The sequence below is a fragment of the Centruroides vittatus genome, unplaced genomic scaffold (genome assembly GCF_030686945.1).
Source record: "Centruroides vittatus isolate TY-2023 unplaced genomic scaffold, ASM3068694v2 contig_1035, whole genome shotgun sequence".
NCBI classification, from domain to species: Eukaryota; Metazoa; Arthropoda; class Arachnida; order Scorpiones; family Buthidae; genus Centruroides; species Centruroides vittatus.
The window spans coordinates 350,981-361,136 of record NW_027120673.1 but is presented as its reverse complement, the minus strand read 5'-3'; the positions used below and the strand labels follow the sequence as shown (position 1 = coordinate 361,136).

General features: G+C 32.0%; 1 pseudogene; it reads right to left on the bottom strand.

The window, feature by feature from the left end:
* Positions 1-6,430: 6,430 nt before the first annotated feature.
* Positions 6,431-8,402, bottom strand: LOC136969161 (S-adenosylmethionine synthase-like; annotated as a pseudogene).
* Between the last annotated feature and the right edge of the window lie 1,754 nt (positions 8,403-10,156).

The window sequence follows — 10,156 nt, the reverse complement described above, 5'->3', positions numbered from 1 at the left end:
TAACTGAGAATTTAACTGCATTTCTCATTGCATTGATGCAGGAGCAACAATTGTATGACAATTTTTAGTTCAAAAACAAGTCATAACATTAGATCACCAACTCTAACCTGACTTGTCACCCCAAACTATTTTTTTATTTCCAAAATTAAAATTTCATTTGAAAGTCCAAAGATTTGACAACATTTATAGAAATTGAAACTGTTGTGACCAACCTACTGAAGATTACTACAAAAGAAGAGTTTTCAGTGGTAATGAACAATTGGAAGAGTGAGATCAACTGTATCAATTGTAATGGAACTTATTCTGAATTTCAAAAAAATTTCAATTATTATTCTGATGAATTTTTTATTTTATGCAAACTGTCTCATGGGCTGCACTGTGTACTTTTAATTAAAGTAAAATCTTCATTAAAAGACATTCCCGAATAGCAGATACAGAGTTCTACTTAATGGACATTTTTACAATCCCCAGATCGTTTATACAGGACATCTACAGTATTTACCTCTAAATAGTGGACACCATTGTCCATAATCTAACTTATGAAAACACAAAGTCCTGCCTTCAATATTCTGAAATAATTACATACAAAACGTTTTAAAACTAAAACAAAGAATCAGTGCGAATACTCTTTCAGAGGACAAATTTTGACCAGAGGCATCAAACAAAGACTGGTTTAAAATAGGAACAGGGGAGGAGGTCATGTTGTAAACAGCCAAACAATATTCATTATCTGTTAGAAAAGACTAATCTGGTTAAGATGTCAATCACCATTTATTGTCATACATATTAATGTTATTAAATTGGAATTAAGTTTATGGTACCAAGAAACCATAAACTTTTCTGAAGTTATTCATTCATTCGACAAGTATTGTAGCACAGTAGTAATGAAAAATAAACAGTTTTAAGGTTAAGACAACAGCATTTATTTGGTGAAAATATAAAGATTATGTTACAAAGGCAATTTGCTGATCACTTTAAAGTGTAGGAAGATATTTGATTTTCTCGCATTTATGATCTTAATAATAGCTTGAGTGAGCAACAAAATCTGTTTTGCAACTTCTAAGAACAAACAAAAAACACACAATAAAGTAAAAGACATATAGATCAATCACAAATAAAGTACAAATGTGGCAAAATATTACAATGTACTCAATTACAAAATTTTGGAACTATTCTTCTGCTAAGCACAGTAATGGAATGTTTCTCATATAATAAAGCTATTATAAAACTAATTTTTCTGGAGTTTCTTTCCACTCATTCTAAAGTGCTGTATTAAGTAATATTGTTGGCATGGCATCATCCAATGTATCAGATGGCAGCGCCAGTCATCATCCATATGCCTCAGTTTATTGTAGAAAATGAGCTTTATAATGAATTAAATAATTAATGAAAAAAATTTGTTTTGTTAAAAAATAATTTTGTTGTTTGTTAAATTAAATAATTATAGCTGTGTAATTACATAGATTTGCATTGCTGTCACATTACTGGTTGTCCACTGATATTGCTGATTTATTATCCACCTACTTAATGCCGTTTTTGCGAATAGTTTCCCCAATACTGTGATCCTTCATGTGCATAATATTGTATGTATAAATCTGTTGAAAAAATGTTATAGACACAATATTAAATTGTTCAGTTACAATATTCTATATTGTAACTGAACAATTTTTTTCTACAGACTAGACTATGTGACCAGACCCAGACCCCTTCCCTATTGTAGTGGTCCATGGTAGCTACTGATTTATCCCCTAACCCCTTCAACTGGGCTACACAGTTTGTGAATGTTTCCTAAAAATATTAAAATAGTTTATAGATAAAAAAGATTAAAAATTTATAACTTTTGGAAAATATTGATTGCATTAGTTCATTCAGTTTAATTAAAATTATTGTATCTCCTAAATTAAATCCTGAAGAATAAAAGGGCTGTTAAAAAATAAACCCCAGGTTGAAAAGGAAACACGTTAAAGTAGGCACTGTACAAGGTAGTAGTTTTCAATTGGGGTACTTTGGCACACTAGGGTACCACAATGACATTTTAAGGGTGCTGTAAAATGATGATGGAAGAAGGCAACACAACACTTGGACAATCAATCAAGGACAAGAGCCTCCTGGAAGTACTTTCTATGGGAAACTAGCCCCTATTAAGGTATTAGGCATGTGAAGAAAACCCAAAAAATATCCATGCAACTAGGAATGAACACATGACCAACTACTAGTGTTCAGTGGTTTTATCCACTTGCTACTAGTGGCAGCTCTGGTGCTGTGAAACACAATAAATTCCCATATAATGCACTCCCACATAATGCAAATTTGGATAACACAACCAAAAAAATTGCAACTAGTACTCATACAAGATTCTAACTTTCTCTCAACAAATTCTAACTCAACTCTCAAGTATTTTTTTTTTGTTTCAGAACATATAGCTAAATGCCTCTTATAATTTATAACAACAATAGCCTATATAATATTTTTAAAAATTTAGTTACCTGTATTCTGTTTTGTTTTTCCTTCATTAAAAGAAACATTCTTTAAAACAAGTTAATTAACACTCTGCACACAATAAAATAATAATTAAAAGTAAGGCAGATCTAATTAGCAATATGCAACCAGTGCTGGAACTCAGACAATTTTATGCAAGTTTAAATTTGCATAAAATTGTCTGATAATACACATCTTACACGTCTTATATAATGCAATTTCCTATGATATGAAACATATTCCCTATATTGTATAGAAGTCACTATATACAGTAGTGCTGAGCAGTGCTGTAACACTTTCATATATTACTAAAAACACTAAAAGTGCAGTAACTATATATTAATAAAGTAGGAGGTGCAACAAGAAAAATTGATCAAGCTGGGAGTGCCACTATTAGAAAATTGTTGAAAAACACTAGTATATGGTAATGTAATTTAGAATGACAGGTGAGGAATTTAACTAAAATTCTCTCTCTTCAAATTATCTAGAGTTGGACAGTACTTTCTATTTCAAGATTCACAGAAATATTTTTTGAAATAAAATTATAAATATTGTCAAATATTGAGTGTGGGAATTCATGATCAAGTTCATAACTCAAGAGCTGATCAGCCAAAGGGTTATGGCCAATAGGAGCAGCAACACTGACCAAAAGAATATAAAAGAACAGGTAAAGAACTGACAACACTACTTTTGGATCTTCCAAGAGGACAAGAAGAACAAGATCGACCATGTGGCCAGCACACTCCTAGTTTTGTTAATGTATTTTATAGACTTTATGTAAAAAATTAAAGCAATTCTTGTTCAACCTATCTTGAGTATCATTTTCTTTATAATTGGAGCCTTCTGAGCCAAACAGAGGGCAAGCCAACTAGTGACAAGTTCTCCAAATCATTATAACACAGGGTAATTAGGAAAACTGTAGTATAAACTTGCCATCTCTTTCCAAAAGGGATGACAAATTTATATCTGAAGACAGTAGTCAAGATTATGATTCCTACATCACATCAAAGTGGACATGAATACGATGTGATAATCAAACTAAAAGATGCTGAACTGGGTTAATTATGAAAACAGTAATTATTTCAAATGCTATAACTGTAAGTCATAAATACAGCCAATAAATGGTTTTGATAGTTTGGAAAATGTACAAGCAATTAAGATATTTCTTTCAATTTTTATCACTTGTCTCATATTACCAAGTAAAAAAACCCTAGCCTTGAAAAAGCTCTAGGGATATCTAGGTTTAAAAATAAACACTGCAGGATTTAATCAAGGAAATACAGTAATTATAATAAAATGTATTGATATGAATTCAATACTAGCTTTGAAACTATAATAATTATTTGCAAAACTGTTTTCATTTACTTATGAAGAATAAGGAAATAAGTTACACTGAGTTGAAAATAGATTTATTTAGATTTTTAGATAATAGGTTTATTCTAAAAACAATTCTTCTCCCATTTACTGTCTAACTGATTTATACATAAACAAATACAAGGTTAATTCAAAACAAACTAAGACTGATTTTTCCCACTGAAAGTATAACACTAACAAATTCTGGATATGTACAGTACCACTAAACAGTTATCAATGCATCTCAAACAATTGAATTGACTCAGATTTTTGGAACTGTTAGAAATATATAAAGCCACTATGAGAAACACAGTTATTAATTTCAATGACAGATTCTTTTCCATTAGCTTGAAAGACTTGCTTCACTTCATAATCATGTACAGTCAAACCTGTTTTTATGCGGTGGATAGGAACCGCATAAAAAAAACGCATAAAAAAAATCACACGAAACTTCACGAATGGCTGTAAAAAATAGTTTTCGCAACACAATTCAAAACATATTTTTTTATGCGGTCAACAGGGACCGCATAAAAAAAGTCTCACATAGAAAATAACTCAAAACCGTACGAAATAGAATTTATTGACAACAGATGTCAGCACTTGACTGCATATCTCTTCTATCGTCTGTTTTACATATTTTTGTCCAGGTGGTGTTTTGTTGACTTAAAAAGTAAATTATTTCATTTTTCGCATATTCATGCAATAATATTACTATAATAAGTGCATTTATGCTATAATAAGTTTATTTAGCTATGATAAGTCAATGTGAGACATGACAAATTGCACGAGACTAGTCGCCAACTATACCGCACAAATAAAAAATCGCATTAAAAAAATTGCACAAAAAAGACCGCATAAAAACAGGTTTGACTGTAGTTTATGAGATTACCAAGATGCTTAGTTCACCAATCAACGAGTCTGCATATTTTGATCAAGGTATTCCATCTTGTTCAGTTCGAATTTAGAATGATAAGAGCCTAAAAATGTCCTTAATATAAAACTTGTCATCTTCACTTCTGATTTGGAGAAATTTGAGTCTGTTTCATTGACAGATATAAAAAATTCTTAAATATCATGATTAAATTATTCTTTTATTAATGCAAAGGTTACAAAAACACTAGGGAAACAACCACTTTAAAAGGAATCAAAAATCATACTAATAGATTATTACAGTCTTCAAGTGAAATTAATCTTGTTTTGTTGTTAAATAAAAGTTAATTTATTATTAGCGAGCAACTTCTCGCACAACCCCTGGGAAGATAAATCAACACAAAAAACCTTTTTAATATCCCAGTATGAACAGATTTAGACAAAACGAACGTTTTCGACCATAAATTTGGTCTTCATCAGGCTAATGGCCAGTATAAATTCGAAACCGGAAATTTGAACACATGAACACTGCGTTCGAATTTCTGGTTTTGAATTAATACTGGCCATTTTTATATTTCTGGATTTATTATTTTATATTTTTATATTTCTGGATTTTGAATTTTCATTGTACCATTTCAAAATGAATTGTTTCATTTCTTTTCTAGATTTGAGAATGTTTTTAAAATTATTAAACGCTCTTACAAACTGCACAAACTTGTGCAAATTATATACAGTAGACCCCCCTTTAACATGGGTTCATATAACACAGACTCGTATAACACGGCGAAAAAATTGCAATCGTGTTCGTATAACACGCTAAAAGAGACTCGTATAACATGATAAAACGTCATCACCGACTCATGTCACGACAGGATTGGTCAAATCTGGACCAATAGTGGATGAGCAGCCAAACTACTTGCCGCCATCCAGTGCCACGCGTATATACAGAAGGTTTAGGTGGGAAAGTATTGATAAATTTTTATACAGTTCTTGTGAAAGAAAACATTTACAGTATTATTCAACGGCCATAAAAATTATGTTTCTATTAATGATGTCTCCAAAGTTCAGCGAATTCTTCGCAGAAAGAATAACTTATCAGGAAATGTGTCTGCCGTTTGATGAGTCACTCTGCAATAAAAACAAACTTAGGCATCTTCAAACGGTGCACACTTTGTAAGTAATCCTATAATTTTTTGTTTATAGTAGTTTATATGGATTATTCCCAAAAAATTATACATGTTTTGGAAATGTTTGAGTGAAATTAGTCTAGAATCGATTAATTTTATGGAAGAAAACCTTTCAAACAGCCGTAGCCCCTAAACTGCACATGTGCCGGGCTGTGATTGGCTCATGTATTTAAGTGACTCCTACAACACGGAATGTATCTACCGTGTTATAGGGGGGGGTCTACTGTAATGATAAACTTTGCTGCATCAATGAAAAATTACAGCAGAAGATTGTAGATAGGCAATTACAGTTTTTAACAGAAATACATTTTCTTAAACATTTTCAAATTCATCAGCAAGAGCTTTTTAACTGGTGGCTGCTTTATTTGTTGAAAGAGATGTTAATTGAACAATGAAACAAGTTTAAATTTAAGAACTTAATTTTACATGAAGTTTTACATTGCACTATTATGTTGAAGTACTATTATTATTATTTTATTTAATGTCATCTGAAATATTATAAATATAATAAAATACCAAAAATATAGATATATTTAATTTTCATTCATATGACATTTATTGAATGTTGCACATAAAATGTCATGCCAATGATTTTCATGTCAAATCAAATCTTTGGTCTTATTACATCATTTCTATGTATGGTTAAGACAATCTGAAGTTCAAAGGGTCCCTCAGAATTAAAATGAAATATGAAAGCATTTTTTTGGAATGAGCAAATGAGCGATAAGTTAAACTGATAGTAAGTACAGAAAATTCAAATACATATGCTTATAAGAAAACATAAAACATACAAAAATAATAGCAAGAGCAAAAGAAAAACATTGTTTTTTACTGTCTGTTTTGTTAGGAAATTTTCTAAATTCACATCAAATTCTGTTAAAATGAAATAACACTATGATCTAGACTTCCTTTTTTACTATATACAATTGCCCGTCAGACTGTATATAAATGGGTTAAAGAACAAATCCGAGTGTTTAAGAAAAGTGCCCTTTTCCTTATCAATTTTCATAAACACAAGACAAGTGTGTAAGATAAAATTTTAATAGTAACATTTTCCCCACACTTGCAGCAAACTGACTGCACGACTTCCTAAAGTTTAAAAAAAAATTCATTGACACAAAATAGGAAGGTGTTTTGATTTTTTTCACTAAGAATCTTATGCCAAAAAGATATTTAATAGGCATTTGTCCTTCATTGTTTTGCTGTGATCTGTCCCTAACCCATCTTGTTTTTCACTTTGCTTACTAAACATTCAAATGTCTATTATATATCAAATTATAAGCTTCTTGGGAATTTCCCATGGAAATTCTGGACGTCCGAAATGGCCGTAGACACTTGTCTGTTGATATATCGGTCTTTTGAGGTTCAACACTTTCATGATAATTCCAGGTCTAAGATCAAAATTCCTTTTAACAATTTCAAGTAGTTCTTGAGGAGACTGTAGATGTTTCATAAGCAAACACAGTAATTGACAATGGTTCCGCAATTCCAATTGCATAAGACAGCTGCACTAGACATCTTCTACAAAGACGAGCTTTAACCAGTGACTTAGCAACCCACCGAGCAGCATAAGCAGCAGAACGATCAACTTTTGTAGGATCTTTACCAGAAAATGCACCACCACCATGAGCACCCCAACCACCATATGTATCAACTATTATTTTTCTTCCAGTTAAACCAGCATCTCCAATAGGCCCTCCCATGATGAAGTTTCCACATGGATTAATATGATAAATAGTATTGCAATCTAAATATCTGTGAGGAATTACTGCTCGAATAACTTTTTCCATAACTTCACTTCGTACATCTTTCAGTGCAATTTTCTCAGAATGCTGCGTTGATACAACTACAGTATGAACTCTAACTGGCACGGCAGCACCATTATCAAAATAGTATTCACAAGTAATCTTGAGTTTTAGAATCTGGTCCAGCCCACCAAAATGTACCATCACGCCTAAGTTCAGCTAATTTGGCATTTAATTTATGAGCCAAAACAACAGTCAATGGCATACATTCTTCTGTTTCATCAGTGGCATAACCAAACATTAGACCCTGATCTCCAGCTCCTATGTCTGCTTCTGCTTTATTGACATGTACTCCAAGAGCAATTTCTGGATTTTGTTGTTCTATAGCCACAAGTACATTACATGTTTTATAATCAAATCCTACAAGGAAATTTTTAATTAATTATATAATAGTTAAATGCTCTAATAGATTTTTTGGTAATCAACAACTGCCTTAGAGGTAATTTCACCAAAAACCATAATCATACCAGTTTTGGTAGCAGTTTCACAAGCTACTTTGGCATTTGGATCTTGTTCTAAATGGGCATCTAATATGGCATCACTGATTTGATCACATATTTTATCGGGATGACCTTCTCCAACTGATTCAGAAGTAAATAAGAATGTATCGTGTCCATTTTCACAACCGTCAACTCCATCCACTTGCATAATACTCCTTTTAAGAGACATTGGGAATGTCCGTACCAATCTGGAAGCAGACCGAATGGAAAAGAGAGCGATATATTTAATTTTTATGTTAAGATAAAATCTAAATCTGCCTAGAGTGAGACATCAAACTGCAATAATTGTAACCTAAGCAGGCAACATTATTGATTACAATATTAGGCTCCTAAACAGTGACATATATGGAGATGAGATGCCAAGTCACCTAGCCCATGAAACTTCAACATAAAAGTAATTGATCTTGACCCAGGATTGCTGTTAAATAATAAATCTAAAGTATTATTAAAAATAACTTTGAGTAATAATATTACAGCCCCACATAATGGGGATACAATGTCAGACAATCCTCACAATTTTAAATCATCCAGTTTCTGATGATTGAGTTATACCAATGCTTCTGAAGTATTATGTTTGCCAATTTTCCCAACACATGACTCATTAGATTCATTCTGATCCTATTTTTCTTTTCTTCAAAATTCTCTGAGTTTCTTAATGCCTTCTTTCCATTACGCAACAAAAAAAACCCCATTCTCTTTGTCAATCTACCAATGTTTGATATGGAGGATGTCAGAGTATTATCTGAAAAATGTGAAATGAAATTTTCACAGTTCCAAGTTTAAAGACACAAAAACCATTCTGTGAAGCAAAGACATAAAGACACAATACTTTTTAAATGATATTTATGGGAAACATATACTCCATTTTACAAACTGCTTAACAAAGGTTTGGATAATAGGAAGAATGAGAAATTATACTAGTACCACTTAACACTAAAGCAAGTATGTGTTTGTGACAATCTGTCAATAGTTTTTTTTCTCCTTCCACAAAAAATAACATGCTTAATATTTAAAATAACTTTGCCCTTTACCAAGCATCTCACTAATGACTCTACATCAATATTATGCAGAATTTTGCACAAGTTTACATCACCCACATTGTATGTCTAACAATGATCAATCAATATCCAAAAGGGACCCCATGAATATCTATAAACATGTGTGATGTTCGATGTGACAAGTATGTGACTCCACAAACAGAATAATACAGAAAATACATGTTAAGAAGATTAACACAAAGTATTTTGTTTTTGCTTCAAACAGGTTCTTAATATGATCCCAATGAACAAAACAATGATTTATGTACACACAGGCGGTGGATCTTATCTCCCGGGCAACAGGTCTAACAAAACATGACAAATATGCACAGGGTGACTTATAACTACTACTTATTCTACTTATAACTAAAGAAAGAAAGGAAAAATAGATGATTAAGGATAGTAAGAGGGGAAGACAGAAATACCCAGGATTCCTTGGCCTCGTAATCTTGGGTGGGTTACCATCCTGAAGTCTTTCTTGGACCATCATCTTATTGTCGTTCCTGAACATCTTTTCATATGGTATTCTCACAATATTTCTTTATTTCTTTCAAAGTTCTTTTCTGGATATTCGTTTTCGATTAAACGGCTCCATATAGCCTCCAATCGTCTGATCTCTGATCTGGAGCACTACCTTTTTCTGTCCTCACTCACCGGAATCTGAGCCCAAACTTAACTCTTCCCGGTTCTCTTAGCCCATCGGGCCTTGTTTCTCCTTTGTTCTCTTTGCCATTTCTTAGAATCGGTAATCTCATCCAAGGGAAAAAGGATTAGAGAGGAAAATTCTAGAAAAGTTAAAACAATAGAACAAAGAAAATACTAAGCCTAACTTAAAATAATAACTATACAAATATAATATTATGGCTGACAGCCACACATGTTCTCATTTGATCATTTTTGAATAAATTAGAAATAAGAGTTATAAC